This window comes from Canis lupus, chromosome 13 (genome assembly GCF_011100685.1).
Source record: "Canis lupus familiaris isolate Mischka breed German Shepherd chromosome 13, alternate assembly UU_Cfam_GSD_1.0, whole genome shotgun sequence".
NCBI classification, from domain to species: Eukaryota; Metazoa; Chordata; class Mammalia; order Carnivora; family Canidae; genus Canis; species Canis lupus.
The window spans coordinates 42382440-42398930 of NC_049234.1; the positions used below are offsets into that span (position 1 = coordinate 42382440).

Below are 16491 nucleotides of genomic sequence, written 5' to 3' on the forward strand. Positions count from 1 at the left end.
GTGATTGGGGAGAGGAGCAGAAGGGGAGAATCTTCAAGTAGACTCCTCACTGAGCACCAACCCTCAGGCGGCTCAATCTCCAGACCCTGAGGTCATGATCCGAACTAAAACCGAGAATTAATTGCTGAACCAGCGGAGACACCTATTAATTAGGATTTTAGAACTTAAGAGGTTAAGTGACAGATCCCATGAAAGAAATGCAATAAAAGAAATACAGTTTTACAAAGGAAGAATAAAGAACCCCAAAGCAAATAAATAAAGCCCATAATGCCTCTTAATAGAAATACAAAGTGAGACAGGGAATGTTTAAATGGAAACAGAAGAAGAGCTACAACAGAACAATAGAGATAGTGATAAATATTGAAGATAGGCAAAGAAAAGGGAAGAAACAAACTAAGGGAACCAAAATTATTCTTGAAACCTATAGTTCAAGAAAATTTTCTTCAAATAAAATTAAACTAGATCTACATTTTTAAAGAGTACAGAGTGTAGCTTAAAATACTGACTCAGAATGGCCAACACCAAGGTATGAAGTCTTCTTGATTTTAAAGGAAAAATACTATTTGGACATAAAATAAAATTATATTATTATTAAAATTTGACAGAACTACTTTATGCCAGGTGACAAAGAGTAACATATTTAAGATAGTTAAGGAGAGTGTGAAACAAGCAACTTTTTTTCCCCCCCCAGTAAAGGGCATTGACAAATTATTAACATGCGAGACTCCAGTAATATTTTTCTATTAGCTGTCTATGAGTAAGCTACCAAAGAATGAGGTTGAATATCAAAATTACTAGAGATATTGTCAAAGGATAAGTTTTAAGCATTATTTTTTTTTTTGAGCCTTAATTTTATAAGTGCTTTATAAGACTAAGGCTAAATAAGGATGAAGAGGGAGGGAATGTATGTAATGGTTATGTGTTAAAATGATGTAGATACAATGCAGTTTTTTAAATGGGAGGATAGGGAGAGCATCTGCAAACAAACCTTTGAAGTTATTTTCAGTAAGCGCCACCGAGGGTAGAATTAGTACCAGTATTGAGACTAGCGTGTGTCACATGGGGCAAAACAAATGAGTAATTATGGACTGTTCTAATTTTATCATACCGATTGTTCTCAAGTCCCAAGATTCCTGTGTAGAATAAAGGTGATACAGACATAGTAGAGAAGGTAGGTAATTAAAAACTCTATAATCTTTCATTTGAATTGGAAATAATAAGATACACTGAGAAGCTGTTTTATACACACACACACACACACACACATAATCTCTATTTCTGACAACCAAAAAGGTCTAGAAACAATGAGCACATTAGAAGCGATGAACATATTACCAGCATCTAGATTAGGACCTTGAAATACCATTTCTTGCTAAAATAAACCAGCCCTTGGGAAAAATGACTGAGCCAGAGTCGTCTTGAGGTACTACATGGTGAGAAAGCCATCAGAGAGTACTAGGGCCATGTCAGAAGGAATCAGGTATCCATTTGAAGAGCTTCTCCCTTGACAAACCTGAGATGATTTTAGTTTCAATTTAAGTAAATGTAGTGGATGAAAAGGCATTAAGTATGTTTAAATCTATGAGTTTGCAATGCGATTAAAAATAGTCCTTTGCTAAAAAAAAAAAAAAAAAAAATAGTCCTTTGCTGAGGAAGATGATAGGAAACCAATTCCTTATTGAATATCAATAACTTAAGGTAAATGAAGTTATACTTTTGATATACATGTGGCATTCATGGTCTAATCTAGAGTTCATTATTTTTTTTTAAGATTTTATTTATTTATTCATGAGAGACACAGAGAGAGAGAGGCAGAGACACAGACAGAGGGAGAAGCAATTTCTCTGTGGGGAGCCCGATGTGGGACTCCATCCTGGGTCTCCAGGATCATACCCTGAGCTGAAGGCAGATGCTCAATCACCGAGCCACCCAGGTGCCCCCTAATCTAGAGTTCAGATTAATATAACTTTGAGGCCTTGCTATGGGAACAGAATATATGGATGTGTAGGTAGTGTGGTGGGTTGAATTATATCTCCACCGAAAGTTATGTCCACACCCTAACTTTCAGGACCTGTGAATGTGACATTTGGAAAAAAGTCTGTAGATGGGATTAAATAAGGATTTTGAGGTGACATTATCCTAGATTACTGGGATAGTCCCTAGGTCTGATGACAAATGTCCTTATGAGAGACAGTAGAGAGGAAATAACACAGAAGAAAAGCAGGGACTGCAGTAATGTAGCCACAAGGCAAAAACCTGGGGAACCACTGGAAGCTGGAAGAGACAACGGAGGATCCTCCCCTGGAGCATTCCCAGATAGTTCCGCCCTACTGATCCCAATACTTATGATTTCAGACATCTGGCCTTAAGAATTGTGAAGACACAAATTTTCCATTGTCTATGGCAATTTTTTGCAGCAGTTGCAGGAAATAAAATATAGGCATCATACATGGATTCTCTTGGAAGGGACTAATTTCTAAATCTCCTAAACATAGGATATAATAACAAATGTCAGAAGATTTTTAAAATATTAATATAATTCAGTAGACTTGCTGATTTTTATACCTTGAGTAGTATGTTTCGCTTTTCCTACGGATTACATTGTAAACTAAAATATTTCATATTATGGCGCCAGAATTAATATCAATAACCTATAAAACAGGGATTAATATATTTTCTTGAGTGCCAGTGATGGAATGTGTTTGGCTGATTTAGAAATTGGGTTTGCTGTTGTTAATAAAATCAAACTATTTGATTCAGCATCTACTTTTCTACTTCTCCTGCTTTTCAACTAAGAAAGAATGCTTTCTCAGTATGCAGTGGGGTTTTTGGCCCAGCTGGGAAAATTTAGTGCTTAAAAAGTTCACAGCTATCTTCTTTATGGGTAACCTGTTAGCAGTGAAATGAAATCATCTAGCATATGGTTTATGGAGAAGGAACATACATGTAAACAAACATACTGAATGTCAGAGTATCCTCATTTTAGCACACACACATTTCCAAAATGCATGGAGAATGATAATAAAAAAATGAAATTCATATGATAAATTAAGAAATACAAATTTCTCATTGTAGATAAAAGCAGTTTTGCAAGATTTCTTTTAATTTGATTTGTTAATTCTACAAAAGCTAGCCATTCCTGTATTTTTCAACAAATATAAATATCTCTTCGCTATAGTCACAAGGTATTTCAAAGTATTTATTAGTGGTACATTTGGTAATTGTGTTGGGGAAAAGAGAGGAATATAAGTTGGGGCGCTATTTTTTACATGGATGATTTTTTTCCCCCAGAATATCATATTACTTTACTTATCCACATTTGAAACCAAGGAATTTTTTTTCACTTTTATCAATTCAATTCATATAATATTATTTCTGTGCATATATACAGTTTCTTCTTCCAAGTTTGCCTACATGGGTTTATAAAACAGATATAAGCACATATTACACAAAAGGAAAAGCCCAAGAAGACAGTTTTTCCCATAACTACTTTTATCAAAAGGGAACTCTGAAGATGCAATAAAGAAAATAACCCTGGGTGGGAAGGAGTATATGGGTTTCTTTGGAAGGGTTTTTTGTTTTTCCTAAAAGAACCGGGATTTTAAAAGACTTTGTTTCATTTCAAAATAATAGAAAATTCTCAACATGTCAGCATCACTGCATCCTTGAAGACATTGGCCCACAGTAAAGAAAAAAGGGTAGCATTATTCCAGAAGATAATTTTAATTGAAAGAAATAATAAGCAGAGTGTTGTTGACCTAGCAGCGTATAGCCTTCAGGACAGAAAAAAATCTGCATACACTCTTTTACTAATGTCTGAATTTTGCTTAAAAGGACTATCTATTGGATGAAGACATTCTGATTGTTTTAAGCATTTTTTTGTTCCGTATTGAGCATTTATATATGTTCTCTACTAGCTTTTAAAACCCACGGATAACTAAGTATCTTGATTATTCAGTTTCATGTGACTGATAATTTCTGGAAAGCTTAAAGGATTAGGTATAAATCAGTCAAGATTATAACCCTAATATAGAAGGATTGTATGAGGATTTTATCCTTAAAAATAAATGGAATGGAAAGTATTCCAGAGAAGTATTATTGGCTTATTCAATCAAGATTGACATGATGGTTAATTTTTTTAATCTATCTTATGAAATAAATAGTTTCTTTTTTTTTCTGATTTCCTTGCATTCTTTTTAAATTTCCAATATTCAGAGCTTTCTTGGAGAAGTAACAAAGAACTCAAAGTTTGCCAGTGTCTGCTATAAAGACAAGACAATGTTGATAAAAAAAAAAAAAAAAGCACTTGATCAAAAAGCAGTGTGAGGCTCTCCAGTCAGGGAGTCATGACCAGTAAAGTCATCATCAAAACTGATAGAAATAGAATACAAAAAGGAGAAAAAGAGATTAGAACCAGAAGAGAGTCAGGGATAGAAATCCAGAAAGAGCTGATTGGATTAATTTATCAGATTCAATGATAATTAAGATTTGAACTCCACTTCTTTGGCATAGTCCACTTATCCAACTCCAATTCCAATAGAACATTTTTTTTTTTTATCATTTGTTCAAAGGCTTAATTTTTGGGGGGTAGTTGAGGTTTACAACAAAATTAAGAGAAGGTATAAATATTTCTTGTATATCCCCTGCTCCCATACAAGTGTAGCTACCCCAAGCAGCAGCAGCCCTCTTCAGAATGGCACTTTGTTTTGCTTTGCTTTGTGGTGGTTTTTTTTCGTTGGTTTGGTTTTTGTTTGTTTGTTTGTTTGTTTGTTTGTTTGTTTGTTTGTTTTTACCAAGGATGAACCTACATTAACACATTATCACTCACAGTTCCCAGTTTGCATTACAGTTAACGTTTGGTGGTGTACATCCTATGGGTTTAGACAAATGTATAATGATATATATTTATCATTATAATATTTTATAGTATGTAAATATAGTATTTCCACAGCCCTAAAAATCCTCTGTGCTCTACCCATTTATCTTTATTCCTTCCCCTATTCCTGGAAACCACTGAACTTATTGTCTGCATGGTTTTGCCTTTTTAGAATGTTGCTTCGCTGCAATCATACGGTAGGTAGCCTTTTCAGTTTAGCTTCATTCCTCAGTAATATGCATGCAAATTCGCTCCATTTCTTCTCATGTCTTGACAACTCAACAACTCATTTCTCTTTAGCAATGAAGAATATTTTATTGTTGGATTACCACAATATCTTTTTCCTTTTACCCACTGGACATCCTGGTTGCTTCCAAGTTTTGGCAATTATGGATAAAAATGTGTATGGATGCCCATCTGTATGCAGGTTTTTTTTTGTGAAGATAAATTTTTAAATCCTATGGGTGTTTATTAAGGAGCACAGCACCAGGTTGCATGGCAAGAGTATGTTTAGTTTTTAAGAAACCACCAAAATGTCTTCCAAAGTGGCTGGGAAGTTTTGTATTTCACTAGTAATGTATAAGAGTTCCTGTTCCACATCGTTGCCAGTTTTGGTGTCCTCAGTGTTCTGGATTTTGGCCACTCTAAAAGGTGTGCAGTGGTATCTCATTGTATTTCCCTGATGATTCACGATGTGGAACATCTTTTTATATGTTTATTTGTCATCTCTATATTATCTTTAGTGAGGCGTCTGTTAAAGTCTTTGGCCCATTTTTAGATTTGGTTGTTTTCTTATTGCATTTTAATAGTTTCTGCTATTTTTGGAGATTCTTTTCCCAAGCCTATGGCCTGTCTTTGCATTCTCTTGTTAGTGTCTTTCCCAGGGCAGAAATTTTACATTTTAATGAAATCTAGCTTATCAAGTATTTCTTTAATAGACTGAGTCTGGGATGCCTGGGTGGCTCAGTGGTTGAGCATCTGCCATAGGCTCAGGGAGTGATCCCAGGGTCCTGGAATTGAGTCCCACATCGGGCTCCCCGCAGAGAGCCTGCTTCTCCCTCTGCCTCTGTCTCTGCCTCTCTTTATGTCTCTCATGAATAAATTAAATAAAATATTTTTAAAAAATAGATTAGGTCTTTGGTGTGTCTCTAACAAGTATTCCCATACCCAAGGTCACCTATGTTTTCTCCTATATTATCATTTAGGAGTTTTAAAGTTTTGTGTTTTATATTTTGGTTTCTGATTGATTTTGAGTTAATTCTTTTGTAGAGGGTCTAAGTTTTGTGTCAAGATTTATTTGTATGTTGATGTTCAGTTGTCTTGGTACCATTTGTTGAAGAAACTCTCTTTGTTCCATTGTGTTGCCTTTAGACCTTTGTCAACGACCAGTTGATTATATTTATGGGGGTCCTTTCCTGAGCTCTCTGTTCTGTTCCATTCATTTCTTTGTTCTTTTTTCAATACCACATTGTACTTGCCAGTATTTTGATTAGAATTGCATTGAATCTGTATCTCAAATAGGAAAGAACTGGCATCTTGACAATATTGGGTTCTCCCATTCCATGAACATAAGATATGTCTCCATTTATTTAGTTCTTTGATTTTGCTCATCAGAGTTCCATAGTTTGCCTCATGTAGATATTGAAGATATTTTGTTAGACTTATACCTAAGTATTGCATTTTTAGGGAAGGAGCTAGTATAAATGGTATTGTGTTTTTATTTTTGAATTCTACTGGATCATTTATATATATTGGAAAGAAATAAAATTTTGTATATTAACCTTGTATCTTGCAAACTTACTCTAATCACTTATTCTAGTTTATTAATGGATTATTTTGAATTTTCTATGTGGACGATCATGTCATCTATGAACAAAAACAGTTTTATGTCTTCCTTCCCAATGTGTATGTTTTATCTTATTTTCTAGTAAATGTATGTCCTCTTTCTGCTTTTCAGTTAGCCTTGCAGATCTATCAGTTTTTGTCGTATATAGTTTGATGCCTGTTGTTATGCACATACATGTTGAGTATTGTTTATGTCTTCTTGGAGAACTGACTCTACTGTCATTATATAATGCCATTCTTCATTTTTCATACCTTTCCTTGCTTTGAAGTCTGCTTTGTCTGAAATTAATATAGCTGCTTCTGCTTTCTTTTGTTTAGTGCTAAAATGGTTTATTTTTTTCCATCCATTTACTTTTAATTCATATATTTCTTAATTTTTTGTGGGTTTCTTGGAGACAACATACAGTTGAGTGGTGTTTTTGTACCCTCTCTGGTAATTTGTCTTTTAACTGGCATTTTTAAATCATTGGCATTCAAAATAATTATTTATATATTTGATTTATATCCACCATATTTGTTTCTGTTTTCTATTTGTTTCCCTTGTACTCTTCTCATTTTTGTTTTCTAGACTTTTTCTTCTTTTGTGGTTTTACCTGAGCATTTTATTTGATTCCTATATGATTCCTTTCTTACCATGCCAGTTATACTTCCTTAGTTCCTTTTTTTAGTGGTGGCCCTAGTCTTTGCAATATGCATTTACAACTAATCCAAGTCCACTTTCAAATAATATTAACATACTTCCAATAGTGTGAGCACTTTATAATAACTAAATAATCCTAATTCTTTCCTCTCTTTCCTTGTATCATTGCATCATTCATTTTACTTACATACCAGCAGACATAAGTGTATATAGATACATATATGTATAAAATCAAATACGTTATTTTTAATTTCAAAATACATTCAGTACTTTCATTTATGTTATAGTGCTTTTTTATCTTTTGTATTTCTTTTTGGTTCTTTCTTAAGATTTCCATATCTCTGCTTCCATTGTCCATCTTGCATGCTGTCCATATTATCCATTTGTGCCCTTAGCATATTAATCATAGCTGTTTTAAATTCTCGGTCGATAATTGCAACATCCTGTGATGTCTGGTTCTGATGCTTGCTCTGTCTCTTCAAATTGATTGTACTTTTTTGATTCTTGGTATGCCTGTAATTTTTCTTGATAACTGGGCATGACATACCAGATAAAAGGAACTATTGTACAAAGGCCTTTACTAATGTGGTGATGAGATGTAAGGGGAGGAGAAGCATTTCATAGTCTGATAATTAGGCCTCCTTCTTTTAGTAAGCCTATGCCTGGGGACTGTGAACTTCACATGTGTGTTTCCTTATGTGGAACAGAATATTTAGGGCTGGACTTAGGGTATTTCCCTTTTCCTATATGGAATACCAGAATTGGCTGGAATTGAGTATTTCCCTTCACTAGATCATCATGTAGGTCTCATAATACGTTAAAGGATTAGGCTCTAGTTAATCAGTTTCTTCTGAGGTCAGGCCTTGTTAAGAAGAACACGGTGCTCTGATGTACCTCAAAATGAATCCTTTTTCTCCTCCCCCTTGTCAGAAGCCTGGCAGGCTTTTTCTCTGATGTTTATTGTGAATCTGGTTCAGCTCCTGGAGTTAAATCTCATGATACTCTGGGGGCCCCATATGATTGGATCCTCTGGAGTTTTTAACTCTCAGAGTTGTTAGTACTGATAGCATTTTCCATTCAATCTATTTTAAGAATTTTGGGAAAACATCTGAGAAGTGGGGATTAAAAACCGTACCTCTACTCTGTAGACATGTAAACATCTATTCGTCTAATTATTACTCATATCAGGAGTATAAGTCTATAACCAAAATCTGCCCCACTGCCTATTTCTTAAATTGTAGTAAAATACATATAACATAAAATCGCCATCCTAACTGTATTTAAGTATTGTTTGGCAGCATTAGGTACATTCACATGTTGTGTTGTTAATATCATGATCAACCACCCACAACACTTTTCATCTTGGAAAACTGAAACTCTGTACCTGTTAAACAATAACTCCCATTCTCCCTATCTCAAAGCCTTAGCAATCACCACTAAACTTTCTGAATCTATTTATTTGACTACCTTATATGAATTAAATCATATAGTATTTGTCTTAGTGATGTACTTATTTCATTGCAAAATGTCCTTAGGGTTCACATATGTTGTAGTATGCATCAGAATATTCTTCTTTTGTAAAGAGGAATAATATTTCATTTTATATATGTATATGTTTTATTCATTTATTTATCCATCAGTGGAAACTTGGGTTACTCCCACATTCTGGCAATTGTAAATAATGCTGCTCTAAGTATGGGTGTACACATACTGGTTTGAGTTTCTGCTTTCAATTCTTTCAGGTGTATGCTTAGAAGTAGGAACACTGCCTCATATGTTAATTCTATTTTTAATTATTTAACGAACTCATGTTATATATATGAAAGTATCCTTTGATGCTAGATTGCTATACTTAAATTCTAAGGTAATCACTAAAATAACAAAATGAACAGTTATAGCTACTGAACCAGCAAAAGAGATATAACAAAAGTATAAAAAGTACAAAAATGGCAGATAAGGAAAAAAGGAGAAAAAAATACAGATGAGAAAGAGAAAACAAAAAATGATAATAATTTTTAAAAATGATAATAATTAAACCTAACTATGCCACTAATTATATTAAATGTGGGCAGTCTAATAGCAGAGGATCCAAACACATGAAGCAAAAACTGGTAGAACTGGATAAAGAAATAAAAGAATTCACAGTTATAGTCCATGATTTCAATTTCTGTCTCCTAATAAATGACAAAAGGACAGAAAGAAAATAAATAAGAATATAGAAGGCCTGAAAAATACTATCGACCATAGCGTCAGAATGTGAAATGCTTGGCAATAATTCTGAAAATGATGTGCAAGGCATGCAAACTGAAGAACTAGAATCATGGAAGAGAGAAATTAGACAGTAAATAGAGGGATATACCATATTCATAGGTTGGAAGACTCAGATTGCTGAGATGCTAATTCTCTCCAGTCGAGCTATAGATTCAACACAATTCCAATTAAAATCCCAGCAAATGTTTTTAGTAGAAATTTACAAGCTGATTTTAAAATTCATACGGAAAAGGATGCAGAAAGTCTCAATATTTTGTAAAGGGAACAAATCTGGACTCCTATCCAGAATATAATGAATTCTCATAACTCAGTAAGTAAACATGCTGCAATAAAAAATGGGAAAAACATTTAAAGGGGCACTTAACACAAGAAAATATAAGAATGACAAGCATAGGAAAAAATGTCCAGTGTTGTAATAATTAGGGGAATGCCATTAAAGCCACAAGGAGATACTGCTGCATACCCATTAGATGACTAACCATAACAAATGCTGATGAAGATATGAAGAATTAGAACTTTCATACGCTTCCTACTATGAATGCAGGATTGTACAACTAAATCATGGAACAGTTAGCATTTAAACATACACCTATTATGTGGTCTTGCCTTCTATTTCTAAGTATTTACCAAGAGTAAGTAAAAACATATGCTCATACGAAGATTTGAACATGAAGAGTTCCTGGTTGGTGCAGTTGGTTGAGCTCCAGACTCTTGGTTTCAGCTCAAGTTGACCCCAGGGTTCTGAGACCGAGCCCTGTGCTGGCTACACATTCAACGCAAAGTCTACTGGAGATTTTCTCTCCCTCTGCCCACTCACCTGCTCTCTCACTCTCTCTCTCTCTCTCAAGTAAATAAATAAATACATAAATACATAAATCTTAAACTTTCAACATGAATGTTCATGACAAATTTTTTGCAATACCTAAAAATTAGATATGAAGGATTAACTGGTGAATAAATTCACAAATTGATACATTAGAACAATACTCAAATGCAAAAGAATGGTCTGTTGATACATACAACAACATGAATGAAAGTCAAAATACTCATTGCTGAGTAGAATAAGCCAAACTAAAAAAAATAGTACATACTATATGATTATATTGATATAAAAATTTAGAAAATGCAAACTAATCTATAATGATAAAAAGTGCATCAATGCATGAATGGAGCTAGAGTGTATTATGCTAAGTGAAATAAGCCAGAGAAAGACAAATACCATATTATCTTACTCAGATGAATATTTGGGAAGGGAGAAAAGAAAAAGAAAAGAGAGGGGCACCTGGGTGGCTCAGTCAGTTAAGCATTTGCCTTCAGCTCAGGTCACGATCCCAGGGTCCTGTGATCAGCCCATGGGCTCTATGCTCAGTGGGGAGTCTACATCTCCCTCTGCCTCTCTCCCTGGCTTCTGCTCTCTCTCACTCACTCTCTCTCTCTCTCTCCCAAATAAATAAATGAAATCTTAAAAAAGAGAGAGAGAGAGAGAGAGAGAGAGAGGGAGGGAAACAAGCCACAGATGACTCTTAATGATAGAGAACAAACTGAGAGTTGATAGAAGGAGGTGGAGGGGGATGGGCTAGGTGAGTGATGGGTATTAAAAAGAGTGATGAGCACTGGATGTTGTATGTAAGTGATGAATCACTGAGTTGTACTCCAGAAAGCAATATTGCACTGTATGTTAACTAATTTAATAGCTAATTTAAATAAATAAAAATTTAGATAAAAACCAAACAAACAAAATGATGTATTACCTAATGGTCATCGAACTAGACCATAGGGGAGTTCAAACGGGTATGGCAATGTGTGGTAGGTGTTAAAGGGCCTATATTTAGGATGCATACTGCTTGGCGTGTTTGTTACTTGCTCTCTGTATAAATTTGGAAGATTCTTAAACCTCCCTGCATTGTAATTTCTTGATCTCTAAAATGGGAATAATAATTATCTCTAGTTCAAAGGGTTGTGAGGAGTAAATGAGTTGATCGATATAGAATATATATGCCATGCAGTAGCATGTTTGAATAAACACAACAGACGTTTGCAATTATTAAAAAAAAAAAAAAGTACATCAATGCATAGGAAGGGATCCAGACAGCGAGAGGAGGAGGGGGGAGGAAGTAAACTAATTATAAAGGTACATGAAGAACCTATGAGGAGTGATAGCTATCTATTTGGAATTTGGTGATGATTTCACTGGTGTGTCCATAACACCAATGTTTTTCATTCTATTTAATTATACTCCCAAGTAATTGAAGAAAAGAAAAGAACAATGGGATGACTGATTAGTTAACTCTTGAGTCCTAGAAGATTTTTACTGCTATATTACAAAAGTATGATCATTACATTTTATAGACATGTGATATTAATTTTAGCTACTGTCTTGTTTGATAACATATATATTTGTTCCATTCTTTAAGAACATGTACCTCTATTCTATCTTGATTGTTTCTAATTTACCAGACTTTTACCTTATGTGAAGGGAATCCTCTGACCCTTTTGTCTCGTCATGTCCCAAATTTCATCTCATTTATTTAGTTTGCACAGGCTTTATTACATTTTGATTTTCCTGCATTAAGCTGGAAGAAAATATTTTGTTCAATGAATAGCTTTAGTACAAGTGAAAGTGATAAAAAATGTTCTCTAAATAATTTCTGAGAGAGGTCATTGTGACCAGAGGATGATTGTATTCTCAATGATTATTCAGCCTGCACCATGTGGCATTAGCCATATACTAGAAGGAAGCAGATTGTTTCTGCTTGCTTCTTGACATTGGAATGGTCTGACATTTGACATCTTGCCATTTAATTGTCAAAAAAATTCTCAGCTGGAAAATTTGTCTTTTAACATTTTATTGACCCTCTGAGACCTGAAGTTAAATATAATGATTTATTTTCTGATTTTGCTTCTTTCTGTTCAAACTGGTTCTGTCTCTCCTGGAGAAACATTAGCATTTCTTCTATTTTTTTTTCTTTAAATATGTACCAGGTAAATATAATTTTATTTTTAACAAGTGTAGTAGAGATGTCAGTTGAAATTATTATGAATAATGAATTTGTATATGACTCTAAAAGCCAGAGTGTGTTATAGGAAAGAAAAGGACTTTATAATTGGCCTTTAATTTCAAAATATTATCAAAACTATTTTTACTATCACTACATTGAGTGGATATTTGAGGAGTTTGAATATTATTTTGAACATAGAATTCTTTGTTTAAAAAGATTTTATTTTATTCATGATAGACATAGGAAGAGAGGGGAAGAGGCAGAGACACAGGCAGAGGGAGAAGCAGGCTCCATGCAGGGAGCCTGACGTGGGACTCGATCCCAGGGCTCTAGAATCATGCCCTGGGCCAAAGGCAGGCACTAAACTGCTGGGCCATCCAGGGATCCCCAAATTCTTTTTTTTTTTTTTTTTTGAACGTAGAATTCTTCAACAGAAAAAAAAAATCCTACAGGTAAGTCTATATGTATGTTGAAATTTATCCTTTTCATAATATTTTGGGTAGCTACTATTAAAAGTCTATTCTGTGCAAGTCAACTAGTCTAAGCTCATTTAATCCTTACAAGATTCTTGAATAGAAACTCATTTCAAAGTAGGGTGGAAAGTAAGAAAACTTCTTGGTCAAGTTGCTTCATAGGTTCACAAAATATAAACATAAGTTGTAGAATTAATAACTTTCATACAAAGCATTTCAATAATATATTCCAATAAGTTATGACTTGATCCATCAATTCCACTTCTGGGTATTTATCCAAAGGGAATAAAAATCATTGATTTGAAAAGACAGCTGCATTTCCGTGTTCATTATGGCATTATTTACAACAGCTGAGACATGAACACAATGTAAGTGTCCCATCGATGGATGAACGGATAAAGAAAACATGATTTTATATATACACACATATAGATGACATATATATAATATATACATGATATCTACATGATATATAATATATATAAACATGATATATACGTGATCATAATATATGTGTGTGTATAATATTTATTATTAACTTATATGAAATTTTAAGACCTCACTCTAAAAACTTCTTATAACCAATACTACTTGTTCTAATCCCCTTCCAGCTTGGAATTAATTAAACCTTCAAGGTTACTTGGAAATCACATGTAGATGATGGATGACCATGCATTGTCTCAATAACTGCATTGAATGGGACAACACCACGAACCCTGAAGTACACCTAGTACTGTGATGAGAAGAAATGAACTTCTTCTTTTTTTTTTTTAAGAAATGAACTTCTATTCTATCTGACCCACTATATATTTTTCAATCTATTTCAAGTAGCAGTTATCCTATCACACAAAGCCAGCACAGTAATTGACAAAAAAAATTGTCCTAACTAAATATTTTAGAGTGAATAAAAACCTATTTTACTCCAGGAGACACCATTATACATGAAAATTAAAATCCATGGACATTCCTACTTATAGTTATGAATATAAGAAGAGTGACATATTTGGTAGTATTCCTTAAAATTGTTCTAAAATTTCTAAGAAATGTCATTAAGGAAAAAAAAAGTTAAATATGTAGTTACTGGAAAGAAAAAATAACATAGGTGCATGATATTATAACTTAGAAAACACAATGGAAGAAAAATAATAAAAATAAACGGTTTAACTTTTAAAAATAAATAATAAAATGATAGTTCCACAAATATTACATCTAATCAGAACAGTATTTGCACTAAGAAATAAAAATGTTAAACACTTAAGTATAAGCTTTAATAAGAATATATCTTGAAAGTTTTGGAAAATCGTATCTAGGGCATATTTTAATATGTATCATAATTTTATCAAATCATATATTAAAAGATAATTGAAAAAAAACCCTAAAGAACCAAAACTGTAATGAAGTCAGAGATGCATCGAATTCCTATATGAGAGGACTGATCACTATAATAATGCTTATTTTCCACAAATCAATTTTTAAAGTAAATGCAGTTGGTGTCAAGTCAGCCTGCATAACAATTTTGAGTATCAAGGTGACGTAAAAAATAAAATGGAATAAAGTATAAGTAAGATGGAGAACCTAATGGAGCTTCTAATTTAGTAGAAAGCAACGTATTTATTTCTCTACTTTGTGTAAAAAAAAAAAAAACATGAAAATTCTTATATGGGTATTTAAAATTACTTATTACTCTGCAGTAAAGCTCCTGACAACCAAAGCAGCAGCACTTATGTAGAGACACGTACAGGTGCACACGGTCTGGGATATGACATGAAAGAATGAAGTGTGTAGGGACATGTTGCGGAAAGGAAGCTGAGAGTTACTTTCCACAGAGATATTAAGTAGAATGCATCTATTTTATCCTAAAAAGCACTCAAGGTCTGGCTTTGTAAAGATGTTTAAGTCTGCCCTTTGAGAGTTTTGCAGTGATGAGGAATGCCTTGGCTATAAAGAAAACTAGAGGAAGTAAAATGCCAAGTCATTTAATCTGATTGATATTAAATAATTCATCAAGAATTTGTGTTAAGGTAGGTATTACTTTCCCAAAACTTTAAAGATGAGTTAATTTGTAAACCTATATTTAAAACCCTAGAGTTTGGGCAGCCCAAGTGGCTCAGCAGTTTAGCACTACCTTTGGCCCAAGGTGTGATCCCGGGGTCCTGGGATCGAGTCCCACGTCGGGCTCCCTTCATGGAGCCTGCTTCTCCCTCTGCCTGTGTCTCTGTCTCTGTCTCTGTCTCTCTCTCTCGTAAATAAATAAAATCTTAAAAAATAATAATAATAAAAATCCTAGTATTTACATTAAAAGAATCATTCACATTTCCCAGGATGTCCAACTGCAGTCCTAGTAGGTAAAAGAACAAGTGAACGTCTGGTTGTAAGGTGGAACGGGAGAAAGGGGGAAGAGTCTGCTAAATGAGCTATAGCTCTATCCACTCTGAGAAGAAATAAAAAGGAGCACTATTCTTTGATTCCTGGTAAGATATGTTAATAACCCAATAAATGGTATAGCTCAGAAAACTACTGAAAACGACTGATGCTAAAAGTGCAAATCAGCCCTACAGGACCCTTTTGGAACCATTTCTTGGTCTTGGTGAGGGTTTATGGGTGTGTATGTGGCCCCATTTGCAATCCCAGGATCTTGCCAACGGAGCAGCTATAAAAGATAGCATCAGGCAAGAGAAAAAAATGTTCCTTGTATCCCATGTAAAGGTTTTAAAACGGTTCTTCCTGTGTCACCCCACAGATGGAGAAATTGCACAGGTAAACTCTACTGAGCCATTCAGTAAATTCTACTGAACCACTCTAATTACCATTTAATGATGACTCTTACAACCGAATTCAACCAAGATGAGCAATACCATCTGCATGATAGCTGGAGAGAAATTTTGGTTGTGGATCCATTTCCTTTATTTGCTGGAATAAAAACCCTTTCGTTGAGAGGACTCCACTAAAGATTCAGTCTGGAGCACTTCCAATAATCATACTTTCCTGGGCACCCTGATTTTTTTTTTTTTTCTGTATAACATTTACTATTTTCTGTTCTCTGTGTCATTTCTTATGGATGCATTCACAGTCACTTTCTTATATGAAATAAAAGTTGGTGTAATAAAACAGATCTCAGAGAGTCATTTTTAACATGTGGCTGTTTTAGATATGGTCCTGGCTGCTTTGAAGCTCTTGGATGGAGTCCCCATCATGAATTCTCTTAGCGTCAATCCCCCCCGTTGACGGAATGAGAGCTGCCCACCTCTCACGGTGCTGTTGGAAGGGCCTATTGGGATGCCTGTTAGGAAGTCGCTTGGTTAATCAGAACGTGCTGCATGAGTACAAGTAAGGAGTGATACACTGGGTGGTGAGTTTGTCCATGTGACCTTGAGCCTGTGCCTCTCG

At 34.3% G+C, this 16491-nt stretch overlaps 1 long non-coding RNA gene across 2 annotated transcripts in view; it reads left to right on the forward strand.

The window, feature by feature from the left end:
• LOC111098608 overlaps window positions 1-16159 on the forward strand; it is a 231158-nt gene extending 214999 nt beyond the window's left edge. For both annotated transcript variants that reach the window (XR_005368979.1, XR_005368984.1), the window contains one exon: window positions 15845-16159. This is a non-coding gene — a long non-coding RNA (uncharacterized LOC111098608). The remainder of the gene's footprint in view (window positions 1-15844) is intronic.
• Window positions 16160-16491: the final 332 nt, after the last annotated feature.